Source organism: Microtus pennsylvanicus, chromosome 8, assembly GCF_037038515.1.
Source record: "Microtus pennsylvanicus isolate mMicPen1 chromosome 8, mMicPen1.hap1, whole genome shotgun sequence".
Taxonomy (NCBI): Eukaryota; Metazoa; Chordata; class Mammalia; order Rodentia; family Cricetidae; genus Microtus; species Microtus pennsylvanicus.
The window spans coordinates 103,242,573-103,255,943 of NC_134586.1; the positions used below are offsets into that span (position 1 = coordinate 103,242,573).

At 44.3% G+C, this 13,371-nt stretch overlaps 1 protein-coding gene across 4 annotated transcripts in view; it reads right to left on the reverse strand.

The window, feature by feature from the left end:
* Sntg2 (syntrophin gamma 2) overlaps window positions 1-13,371 on the reverse strand; it is a 199,956-nt gene that overhangs the window by 166,458 nt on the left and 20,127 nt on the right. The window lies entirely within an intron of this gene.

A 13,371-nucleotide genomic window follows, 5' to 3' on the forward strand; every position in this document is an offset into this window, starting at 1 on the left:
GAGGTAGGACAGAGAGGGGTATAGAGAGGAGAGGAGGAGAGGAGGAGAGGGAGGGAGATGGAGAGGAAGGAAGAAGAGAGAGAGGAAGGAAATGAGGGAGGGAGTGAAAGAGGGAGAGAGAGGGAGAGAGAGGGAGAGAGAAGGAGAGAGAGGGAGAAGGGAGAGAGAGAGAGAGAGAGAGAGAGAGAGAGAGAGAGAGAGAGAGAGAGAGAGAGAAAGAGAGAGAGTTAAATGTGGGAAACCTGTGAGTGACTCCAAAGCAAATCACTCAGCACACAAACCCTGGTATAGCTTGAGAGAGATGCAAATGAAATGCTTAACATTTGCAAGACTTTCACTAGTTCAGCAGAAACAAAGCAAAACATAGAGAAAATACAATAAAAGCTTAATTTTAGGACATAGGCGATGGCAACACGGGTGTTTATTGTCCTATGCTTTCTATGTTCTGTGTTTTAGAAAACATTTATTGTTACAAATTGAGAGAATGGTAGTGGGAGTCGGCGCCTGGAGGGCATTGCCCGCTCCACATGAACGGCTAAGGACGGCTACCAGAGATGGGATAAAGCTTTCTTGCCAAGTCATTCTCGAACCCTGGAATCCCAGACATTTCGTCCACTCTGAGGCTCTATTGCAGGAGACCTCTCAATTCAGCTCGGCTGCACACTAAATGACCAGCTTAGGGTGGTTGGGGAGACAAGACAAAGTATGGGTACCGCTGCGACCCTCCAGCTCTCCAGAGTCTCCTTCAACAGAGCTCCCACCCTCCTGAGCCTGCCTGGTGCTTCTATGGTATCGTCAGAAGTATGGTTAATTGAGACGTCTGAGCAGTAAGCAGTCTGTGACTTTCCATCCCTTCCCAGGTCAGCTCTGTAGACTTTGCAGTTCAGAGTTACTCTGGCCCTACCTCCATCCACACCCCACATTGGTTTCCACGTTCAGCAGCATATCAGTGGCTTTTCTCAGCAACCCGCTTCTTGTATCTCAATTCACAGGTGAACTCATTTTCTATACAACTCCACTGGTGTCCTCTCTGCTCTGTCATGCAACCATCGTCAGGTGAGCATCACCTCAGACTACCAGATCCTGCTCTATACATGTGCACTATAGAGTAAAAAAAGAAAAAAAGATCAAACTATATCCTATTTTCTTCAAGGACCTCCGTGACAGGAGACCTGGCCATTGTGTTTTAGCCTCCTCTCCTACTCCTGAGGCTGAGACCATGCTAAACTGTCACGTGACCAATGGTCTCTGAAGCCCCCACAAATGCCTTGCCCATTGTCACCTTGCAAAGTCCTCCTCTGAGGTTGGCTTTCTGAAGTGTTGCTAGGCCCTGTAGAACCCACACAGGTTAAGTTATATTTTCTAGGTCACAAAACCGTCAGAGATGGTGATGTGTATTTCACTATTGTCTGAGCTCCGATCCCTGCATCCCATGCCCTGATGAGGATGAATTAAGGGTTTGATGTGAAAGTCAATTGGATTGTGAAAGCACACTGCACTTGGGCCTTTGCCAACGGCTTTACAGAATTCTCTCTGTCCCCCTGTGCCTGCTTTAAGACCCACACTGCCCCTGGCTCTCTGCAGCAGGCAAGCTGTGGGCAGCTTTCTGCACCCGCAGAGCTCACTCTGCCCGACAGGGTTTACACAGCTCTTTATTCCTCCCAGCTTCCTGGCTTTCTCTTGATGTTATCTATGATGGTCTCCCTTGTCAACTTGATGGGGCTAAGAATTACCAGCCCCCAAGGGCCTCCTTGTCTCTTGGCAAGACTGCCCATTTTCCTGGTGCAATATGCAATACTTGCGAGCCATTAAGATACTTCAGAAACCAGTCAGTGTTAATGAGAGCTTTAAAATCATTGTGAACTAATTTTGAATTATTGTATACCTGCTCATCACAAGTGGGAATCAAGAGATGCTCATTATTGCAACGTATAGTTTGATGAAGAACTCACTAACAAACATTCATTCATCTCTTATATGAACACCAAAAGGATGGGAAAGAATCAAAGGCCCTTGTAGAGAAGCCAGGATGCAGCTTAGGGCAGTGTGGGTGGTTCTCTCCGGGAGCTTAGGCCTCAGGGAGCATTTGGAAGCACAAATTGTGACACCGACACCGTGCCATATGAGCACAATCTCCCATTCACAGAGTATCAACTTCATAGCCTGAACTTGAAGGTTGGAGTGCTCTGTGTGTCTGATACACAACCATGTGTGATGACTTGCATTGGTTAAAAGCAGCTCACAGCACAGGAGCCAGGAAACAGAGAGAGAAGTCGGTCTTTCATGCTTCCTCCTTTTCCAAATGCTGTGTTCCATCTAAGGCCTCAGCCTATGAGATGATGCTGCCTGCATTCTGGAGAGCCCTCCACCTCTAGATAACCCTCTCTGGGAACTGTCTCAGACAGACGCACAGGTATGCTGCCCTAATCACTGGGACACTTGTCAGTCAAACTAAAGTGAGAAACATAAGCTTTGTCCACTCAACACAACAGTCTTGTGTTGGCCTTGAAAAACACATGTCTACCATGCACAGTCTTTTGCTAAGAGTTCATAATGCTAACAGTTCCAACACTGTCTATAAGTCTAATCTTAAACATCCTCTGAGACTGAAGATAAAGTCTTAGCTTTGAGTCCCTGTTAATCCTAAAAAGCAAGATACTTCTAGCATATGATGGTATCAACATTTCTATTTGAGACTTGAGGGCAGGCAACGGGGATTAGACTAAAGTAGGACTAAAACCCAGATGAGAATTATTCAATCCTACAGCTCTGAGGCTTTCCTAATCAGCAATTCCATGTCCATCTCCACACTGAGGGCTCTACTCCATCACCAGTGTCACCATCCCGGGTTCCCTTCCTGCTTTCTCAGGGGACGCCTTCAGGGGCTCCAACCTTACTACATTTTGTCTGCCCTCCTGCCAGGCCTCCCTTGGAAATCATGATGGATACAGTCATGAACCTGTGACTTTCGCATTCTGAATGTTTGCAGAGCCAACTTTGTGTGGACAGGGCCCAGCCAGCTCAATGACTATGTGGGTGTTTTGAACCATGGCTGCAGCTTCTGAGTTCCTAGGTGGTTGAGGCTGGTGAAGCATCTCCTAAGGAAAAATGTTCCCAGGTATCTCTGCCATCAAGGCATTCTGGTGGGGCTCTCCCTCAAGAGGAAATCTTGTAAATGAGTTTGCATATATACTCTTCACGACAGGAAACACATGTCTTGCCTTATAGTACCATTCATTTGGAAAGCTTAGCTTCAAGTCAGACAACCCATTCAACATCTTAAAATCTGTTTTCTTCCAGGCCCTCCCCCACTACTACTCACAGCATAAGATAAGACTCCGGCGGCAGTCATATGCTTAGGCTATATATAAACTCCATATCTGAATGAGTGTTGCTGTTCCAATTACCTCCCTCACGCCACAGAGTGAGGTGATAATTATGAGCCCAAATTGAAGCGACCTAACGTCTAAGGTCCTCAGAGGCCACATAAACAGTTCATCCGCAATTTCATAAACATGTCCACTCAGAAATGCTACTTATTAGCTATAGAAATAGCCGCTGTAACCCAGCACTGGCTCTAAAATTTAAACTCATGTAAACACAAACTTTTAAATATTATTATTTTTGGTGGCTCTGGGAACAGAAACTAAAATGCTAGATAAGTGCTTTGCCACTGAAATATAACTATAATCATTTTTGTTTTCTTTTTCTTTCTGTGTTTCCTGAGACATGTCTTTACCATGTAATACTGGCTCGCGTGGAATTCACAATGTAGTTCAGGCTGGCCTTGAACTTATATCAGCCTTGCTGTCTCTTGAGTTCTGGGATTACATTTGTGTGTCACAGTGCCTGGATCAATATTCGTGACCTAAGGGGCCTGTGAGTTATCTCTGAAATAGTGGAAACAACGCTGTATCTCCAGATGAACATCTAAGCCTGGGCAAGAGATCACATGAACCAGCAACCCCTCAAAGCAGGCAATTCCACGTCCCCCTCTCCATTCTTTTTTATTTTTTAATTTTTTTTTAGTTGTTGAAAAAAAATTCCCGCCTCCTCCCCATTTCCCATTTCCCTTCCCCTCCTCTCACACATTGCCCCTTTCCCCCACTCCCCTCCCTCTCTCCTTCTCCCCCCACTCTATTCCCCCTCCCTCTCAAGAATGAAGAGCAGTCCAGATTCCCTGCCCTGCGGGAAGTCCAAGGTCCTCCCACTTCTATCTAGGGCCAGGAAGGTGAGCATCCAAACAGGCTAGGCTCCCACAAAGCCAGTTCATGTATTAGGATCGAAACCTGGTGCCATTGTCCTTGGCTTCTCATCAGTCCTCATTGTCCACCACGTTCAGAAAGTTCGGTTTCATCCCATGCTTTTTCAGTCCCAGTCTCGCTGGCCTTGGTGAGCTCCCATTAGATCAGTTCCACTGTCACAGTGGTTGGGTGCACCCCTCGTGGTCCTGACTTCCTTGCTCATGTTCTCCCTCCTTCTGCTCCTCATTTGGATCTTAAGAGCTCAGTCCAGTGCTCCTATTTGGGTCTTTGTCTCTATCTCGACCCATCGCCAGATGAAGGTTCTAAGGTGATATGCAAGATATTCAGCCTCGCCATTCTAAGCACCCAGCAGTCACAGGTATGCTGGCTACTGTTTGCTGCTGGGTACAGGGATGTGAGAAATACAGCACTCTCCCACATTAAGGACGGGAGTGGAAAGGAGATCCTGAAACCAGAAGCATTACCCATTTCTGTTTGCCCCGCTTCCTCTCTGCGAAACCCTCATCCTTTTGAAAGCCTGTCTTCTTCTTGTTCAAAAAACAAGACTCTAAAAAGAAACCCTTCCAACGCAGCCGGCTGCACGCAGACACCAAGCCAACAGGGCACCAGGATTATGGCCCTGTCATTATTGAAGCATACACCGTGACTACAGGTTTTGTATTTATCAGGAGGTACGTTAAGGAAGTCTCTAGTCTGTCGTGTGCATTGATAGCAGATCATCTTTCTGGAACTGGTTATGTATTTTTAAGGAAATACATCTATCCTTCATTCAAAGGGACCACAGCAGTAGACCAGATTTGTTAGGAAAGTCCATGCATTGCTCTCTCACGCCCCGTCATTGTAGTCTTGGGGTTTTCTTTCGACAGTGTGGGACTCAGTATCTGCCCTCCGCCTCCTCCACTTCCCCCACAGCTCCCATTAGCATACTATTTTTAAGACACGCATGACTTAGGAGTTTGGAGCACCCTGGAAGCTCATTAGAAATTAACATCAGAGACAGAGCTTCAGGAAGCACCAGCTTCAGAAAAAGGAAACTGTCCCATCTGAGCTGGAGCAGGTGGATGCAGACGGCCAGCCACCAGCTCTCCCTTTGGTGATGTGCAAAGACCATCAGCACACAGGATATCTAATTTATATAATTGCTGTGTATTGAGGAGATGGGAGACATAAGAGGATAATGAATTACAATTAAGAAAGAAAACCACTCATGCTTCCTTCTGAAATGATTCTCCCCACCTGAAAAAATAAAATCAGTGGCTTTTAAACACGAATTTCCTTGTTGTTATTTTTAAGTTTTTTAATTTTATGTATTTGAATGTTTAGTCTTCGTATGTACACCACATGAATATTGAGGGTCTGGTGCCTGCCAAGGTTGGAAGAGGGCACCAGATCCCCTGAGAGTAGTGGTTGTGAGCCACTCCATAGGTGCCAGGAATTGAACCTGTGTCCTTGGCAAGACAACAAGTGTTCTTAACAACTGAGCTATCCCTGCAGTCCTTCCTTGATAGTTCAGAAAAGGGGCACAAACTCTTTCCCTTTCATTTCAAAATAAAATATCATGCAAAAGAGATGCTGATTGGAGACTGGAGAGGCAATTTTATACTGTACATTATAGAGACAATTTTCACTTCAGATTGCATAAAGAAATCTGGAGTTACATGTTATAAACAGCTCAGTGGGTTTATACCGTAAGCCTCGGAGACAAGATGACCACCGGACCAGAAGACATGACTACATTTTGGAATCATAAATTATTATTTGTTCCCATCCTCTGAAGTCTGCTACAGGTGATGGGAGGGAGGCAACTTTTGGGGATGTTAATCCTGTCTCCCTAGATTACCAGAAGGCTGTTTAAATGAAGCGCAACTTAAAGATTCAGTTCCTGACTCTACTTGCAGACACGACCAGGCTCTCTGTATTCCAGTTACAATACTAAACACTTGTCTTTTTTAATTATTTGCCTCTTAAACTTCGGTTATTTTAGTCAGCAACAGCAACTCTGTCGCCAATAGTGGTGGGTGGCTAGGCCGCAAGAGTTGGGGCCTGAAAAAATTCTGTTCCCTCAAGCACCGACTCTCCCAAGGCTACTAAGTGAACTTATCTAAATCTCTGTCCCGCTAAAGAACTCAAGATCCAAAGGCTGAGGGAAAAATCATGCTTCCCAGAGAGGCTAAGAGCAGGCAGCTCACCTAGGCTGCCTCACCAGTCTCCCAAGAGTCCTTGAGCTGTCTCTCGCCTCTCCTTCTAACCCTTCTCCTCATGGCTCCTCCCTACCACTTCCTGTCAGCTCATCTCTGTGGCTCCGGACCGCAGGTGAATTTTATTTACTCAAACACATCTTTGCATCATTAAACAAACATCTCAGAGCATAAACAAAAGTCACACACCTTAAAATCACTTTCTACAACATACACTGATTTAGTAGAGCTTGGTCACGTGCTTTATCTTCAATTTTGATAAACATATTGACATCAAAATGGACGATTATACAGACAACAGTGGAAGAAAATGTTCACCACTTATTCTCAAGTGTTATTTGGGGTAAAGGCTTACACCCTCCAGGACTCACGTCTAACCATGAAGCGATGGCGGCCAAGGTCAGTGCCTCTGGGAGGGGATTGTGGTTAGTGCCTCTGTAGGGTACCTTTCTCATTTTTCTTCAGGCATAGACAACGATAGAGACTTCTGTGGCCTAGGAAGCTCCTTGGTCTTGATCTCCTTGTCTCCGAAAATTACGAAGAATGAATTTGTCAGTTTAGAAGCCTTTAGAAGCTAAGGGTCATGGCACCTTCAATCTGACCTCCGGCATCTGCAGAAGGAGGGCAGCCTCCCTGAAAGCAGGCAGAACTATGAGCTTTTGTATTCACAACGAACACCAGAAAAAGATGGCATCAATAAAATCAGATTAAGTAGAAAACTCTCAAAGGTCAAAATAAACTCATGCTGAGCGAGAGGTAAGATGGTCAGCTACGTGTCTGAGAGCCTGGGACCCAGGGCTGGCAGCAGGAAACATCAATGAGATTTTTATAAGAAACTCACTGGAGAAAACGTACTTAAAAAAAAAAAGTTGCTTGAACAGTTGGAGAAGCAAGTTTAAAGAAAAAGTTAATGACAGTTTGGGGGAAATAAAGAGAGAAAGGGAGGAAGGAAGCAGGGAGAGAGGGACAGAGGGTCAATGAAGAAGAAAAAAGGCAATCTGCCTGCTACAAAGTTTCAAAATGTATATTCTACAAGAGATATTTTTTCACCGAGACTGAAAAACAACTGAAAAAAAGGAGAAATACAATTATATACTGAAAAAATCCCACTCCAAACAAGAGTCACCATAGCCATTTTTCACATAGGATTGGGATGGACATGTTTCTGGGGGCAGCAGTCTTGCTTCTGCCGCTGAGATGTGACTGCCTCCTTCTCAGCTGATGTGTGGTCACCTCTCTGGCTTTAGCCATGTACCCTTACCCTTACTTCCGGACCTGTATTCCACAAGGCCTCCATCTCCTTTCAGCACCCACAGGATACAATGACCTTCAGTGAGCAACTATACCTTCTACTGGCATTTCTGTTGCCACATTTTCCTGTTCAGGAAGGCAGAGACTACTTAGAAGGAAGCATATTTGCTGTACCTTCTGTGTCTTCTGCAGCACTTGGCTTGTACAATACATAAAATCATCACTTCAAAAATCGTCAGGTCAGAGAGTATGTGATTATGAGTGTGTGTGTGTGTGTGTGTGTGTGTGTATCATACATATATGTGATACTCATTTGTGTAGTGCCAACAAAACAACATTCAATTTAAAAAGGTTATGAACAGAAAGCTATTGTAGTGTGTAACAGTCTTTCTTTTGTGCCACCAACCAGCTCCCATATCATGACACGGAGACATTATTATTTATGAATGCTCAGGCTAGTCTTATGCTTCTCCCTCTAGCTCTTAACCTGTTTCTCTAAGGATAACTTTTAAAATTATTTTAAAGATTTATTAATTCTATGTATATGAATGTTTTGCCTACATGTATGTGTGTCATGTGCATACCTGATGCCCATGGAGATCAGAAAAGAGCATCAGAACCCTTTCAGTTAAGATGGTTGTGAGCCATCATCTGGGTGCTGGGAATCCAACCTGGATCTTCTGCAAAAACAGCTGCAAGAGCAGCTAACCACTAAGCATGAGTTAGAGATTTAACCTTCTCATCTCTAAGAATCTCAGCATTGCTGAAAGCAGGCCCCAACTTCACGTTCATCCTGGTAGACCCCTTACGTGATCCCACACCAACTTACTTAGTATCTTCTTTCAACAATTAACTATGAGCATCTCATTCATAACATACTGATACCACCTTCTGCACATACAGCATCTTTAAACTGGCTGTTGTTCTGGTAAGTATCGTTTGACTCATGCAAAATACAGTTTTTCAGGGAAAAAGGAAAACAAAACTGACTTCTGAGCTTCTCTTTCTCAAAGGATAAAGTTGCTTGGGTTACCACACCCAACAGCCCAGTGAGCACCATAGAGGAGAGGGCCCTGTCCATAGGAGGTCTGTGTCTGTGCTCAGGTTATGTGAGGAATTCAGTGGCTAAGCACCTTGACACAATCTCAGCCTACCTATGTGGAAGGAAAAGGGGCACTTGACAAATATGAAATCCATTCTTCCTCCTTCCTTTGTATGAAGACACAGTACTTGTAAGAAAAAAATGTGGGTTTTCCTTGAAAAAGAATAAAAGCAAATAGGATAAAAAATTCCCTTTCCCTCTTTTATTTTTATACATACTATATATGTATGTGTGTATATAATGTGTGCATATGTATGTGTGTGCATTTGTGTGTTGTGTAAGTGTGCATGTGTGCATGTTTATGGTGTGGGGGGGTACGTGGTGTGTGCGTGTGTGTGTACGTGGTGTGTATATGTGCATGTATGTGCATGTGTGTGTGTGCATTTAGGAACCAGATGTCAATGTAGGGTGTCTTTCTTAATCGTTGTTCAGCTTAGGTTTTGAGACAACATCTCTCGCCAAATCTGGATCTCACCAGTTTGGCTAAGGTGACCAGAGAGCCCTGGGGATCCACCTGTCTCCACCTCTTTAAATCATTGCACTGAGATTCTCCAAAGTTATAGTGCAATGGCCCTGGGGTAAGGGTATCGGCTCTAACTGGTAAGGCCATCGTGGTCCTGAGTGGAGTGACCTGGGAAGCAGACCCAGAGCAGTGATGCTCAGAGCAGCATGTCTCAAGCCCACATTCAGAGCTGCTTTGCTGACTTCCTGCAAAGAGGAGACCACTAACGGGAAAGACTCAGAGGAAGGGGGGATCTAATTGCTCAGCGTGACATGTTTTCTTGATTGTCTCTACATTTGCCAAATGGAAAAAGCAAAGGTGAGCTTGTTTGTGTATTTAACGAGCATAAGCATGCATGTGGCATGTTCTCTAGCATGTACATGGCATGTTCTCTAGCATGTATGTGACATGTTCTCTAGCATGAATGTGGCATGTTCTCTAGCATGTATGCGGCATGTCCTCTAGCATGAATGTGATATGTCCTCTAGCATGTATGTGGCATGTTCTCTAGCATGAATGTGATATGTCCTCTAGCATGTATGTGGCATGTTCTCTAGCATGAATGTGATATGTCCTCTAGCATGTATGTGGCGTGTTCTCTAGCATGAATGTGGTATGTTCTTTAGCATATATGTAGCATGTTCTTTAGCATGTATGTGGCATGTTCTCTAGCATGTATGCGGCATGTCCTCTAGCATGTATGTGGCATGTTCTCTAGCATGTATGCGGCATGTCCTCTAGCATGTATGCGGCGTGTTCTCTAGCATGAATGTGATATGTCCTCTAGCATGTATGTGGCGTGTTCTCTAGCATGTATGTGGCATGTTCTTTAGCATATATGTAGCATGTTCTTTAGCATGTATGTGGCATGTTCTCTAGCATGTATGCGGCATGTCCTCTAGCATGTATGTGGCATGTTCTCTAGCATGTATGCGGCATGTCCTCTAGCATGTATGCGGCGTGTTCTCTAGCATGAATGTGATATGTCCTCTAGCATGTATGTGGCGTGTTCTCTAGCATGTATGTGGCATGTTCTTTAGCATATATGTAGCATGTTCTTTAGCATGTATGTGGCATGTTCTCTAGCATGTATGCGGCATGTCCTCTAGCATGTATGCGGCGTGTTCTCTAGCATGTATGTGGCATGTTCTTTAGCACATCTGATGGGAACTCACTGGCAGCTATGCAGACTCCAGGGAGATGGTAATTTTCTTGCTGTCTTTTGCTTTAGAAACCAACTCGTGTCTAAGAACAAAAGTGATTTTTATGTATTTGGTCCTCTGGAATCATTTAGGGCCTACAGTTTGATCTGGACAAAATACAGTTACTTGTTTTGAAAAAAAAGAAATAAAAAAGAATAGTTCTTGGCAATAAAAATGACATAAAGCATACTTATGCAGAGAAAATTATGTAGTCTGTAACAATATCATCATTTCTGGTGTTGTTGAAGAAACATATATATATATGTATATAATACATATACACATACATACACACACATATATACACATAAACACACACATATATACACACATGCACACACACATATATATACATACATACATAAATACATATAAGAATTTGTTGCCATCTTAAATTAAAATAACAACACCCACTGAGCCACACCTGAGAGGCCATGTGCCCACTGGTTACTCAGGTCTTGATGCTGGCAATAGCCCCAATTACAGCAGTCCCACAATGGCCATCTCACCTGGGAGACCAACACCTGGGAGATGCTCAGTCCACTAGACTCAGTGTCTTAGGAGTTCCATTCTGGTACTGAAAACTGGGATGGTTCCTGGAGAGCTGCTGGTCCTTACTACAAGACGGAGGCCTGAGAATGTGGATCTGGGAATCAGCTGGGAACTAGCAGCAGCAAGGATGAGTCACGTCAGAGGCAAGAGGGAAAGCTAAGCAAGGCAGTGGGTGAATCCTCCTCTGCCACAACCTTTCCTTTCTGGAGTGCTACCAGAAGGTGCCACCCACCCTGGGGAAGGACCTTTCTGCATCAATTAAAGCAATCAGGATAGTTCTTCAATTGAAGCTGCTTATGCAGGAAATTCTAATTTGTAGCGATTTGACATTAAAACAAACCATAATAACGTCGACATTGATAAAATTCAGAATAAAATGTCTTCCTGCATATCTGTTCAGGAAATGAAAAGCCGATGTGTTGTTTCCTGCTAATCCAAGCGGTGGCTCTGGGTGTTTCCTACCTTATAGCAATTGTGTACTCTTCGCCCTCTGCATCCCGCTCAGAACTTCTTCAGTCACTATTGTCCTGGGTGGAGAGGCCTGGCATGCATTTTTAATGCTGCACTCCACAAAGGAAGTGCTCGGTTCTTCTGTGATCCGTGCCTGTGCAATGGAGGTTTAGGGTTCACTGAAGAGTATAAGTTCCATGGGCCGGGATGCAGGACCAGTTAGCACAGTCCTCAGGGGACTTCACAAAGGAGCCCAGTAAGTACAGCACTGAGCTCAGCAGAAGGCAGAAGTCTCACCAAGGCTGATGCAGGACAATTCAGCACAGAGCTCATCATAGAACTTCAGAGAAGGATGCAGGAATAATACACTTAGCAGAGAGAAGTCTCATAGATGAGAATGCAGGACAAATCATCATGACTTAGCAGAGGTTAGGGACCTCACAGACAAGGATTCAGGACAAGTCATCATAGTGCTCAGAAGAGGTGGAAAACATCATGGACAAGGAAACAGGATGAGTAACTTGAGCCGTGTCTCCAGTGGAAGAGGAAGAAGAGAAATGGGTCAGGTGGGTGACATCTGCTAGAGGAAGGGAGTGTGAACAGAGAGAGGTCCCTCCAGCACACAACAGGATTTTTGTTTGACTGTGGAGACATTCACTAAGGAGAGGAGTCTTGTCCTAGTTAAGATGCCACAGAGCCCATTTCTCAGGACCAGGGCCACACACTTGCCATTTCTAACCCTGGATAAAGGTTTGTCTTCGGTTTGATCTCATTCCCTGTGAGAGGGGATGCTATTAGTGAAATAAAGCTTGGTTCGCTCCATGGTGGGATGCAGTTGGTAGGGAATGGTGCGTTTTCCTCTTTCTTCCAACAGAAGGGAAGCAGTAAACTCAGCATTTGAGACGAGTCTTTAATAGCACAGATTTCCAATGAGCTCCCTGAGATCCAAATTTCAGCCAAAGGGACTCTCTAACCTTGGGTTAACTTCTTTTTACCACTGTTTCTCACATGCAATCCGGTTCCCCAACTGGGCTGTCACAAAGATTGTTTACTTAGCATCTATAAAGCTAACCCAGACCCTTCATGTTTGCAGTGGAGTGCAGAGGCCCCAAGCTTAGAAAATTACTAGACCTAGCATTTCCTTAATGCGTCCCAAGGGTAACAAAGTATTGTCCCTTCTGTGTGTGGAATGGCAAAGATGAAAGAAGTTTTCCCTGTGTGCATTTTCCTTGTGTGTGTATTCATGTATGCTTGGGCTTACGTAGCTGCATATCTATTTGCATGTGCATATGTGCACATGGAGAGCCAGAAACGAGCTCAGGAGCCACGATTCAGTGCTCTTCTTCTTCTTTTTCCCCCTTTTGCCTTCTTTTTCAGACAGGGCTTCTCACTGCCCTGAAACCTACAAGTAGGCCAGGCTTTCTAGCTCTCTCGCCAGCATGCCTCAGGAACCCACCTGAATCTGTCTTCCTAGAATTGGAATTATAAGCACACACTATCACCCTTGACTTATTTATGTGGGTTTAGGGGATTGAACAATTCAGGGCTTGTGCTCTATGCATCAAAACATCTCTCCATTTTCTGAAGCACATATTTTAATACCACTCCTGTGCATTTATTATGCACGCTAGATAGCACATGATGCTAAAATTGCAGATAAACATCAGTAGTGAAGAGTGAGCTTTGTAGGAGCCATTGTATTCTCAGCAAAACAAGTGATAAACTCAAACTTCCTCTTCTCTTCAATTTAAATATAAAATGGGAGAGAAATGTGGGTGTTCTAATCTAAAATTTATCATCTATGTGCTTCCAGCAGTCTCTGTGACTTGGAAACACAATATTTCCTATG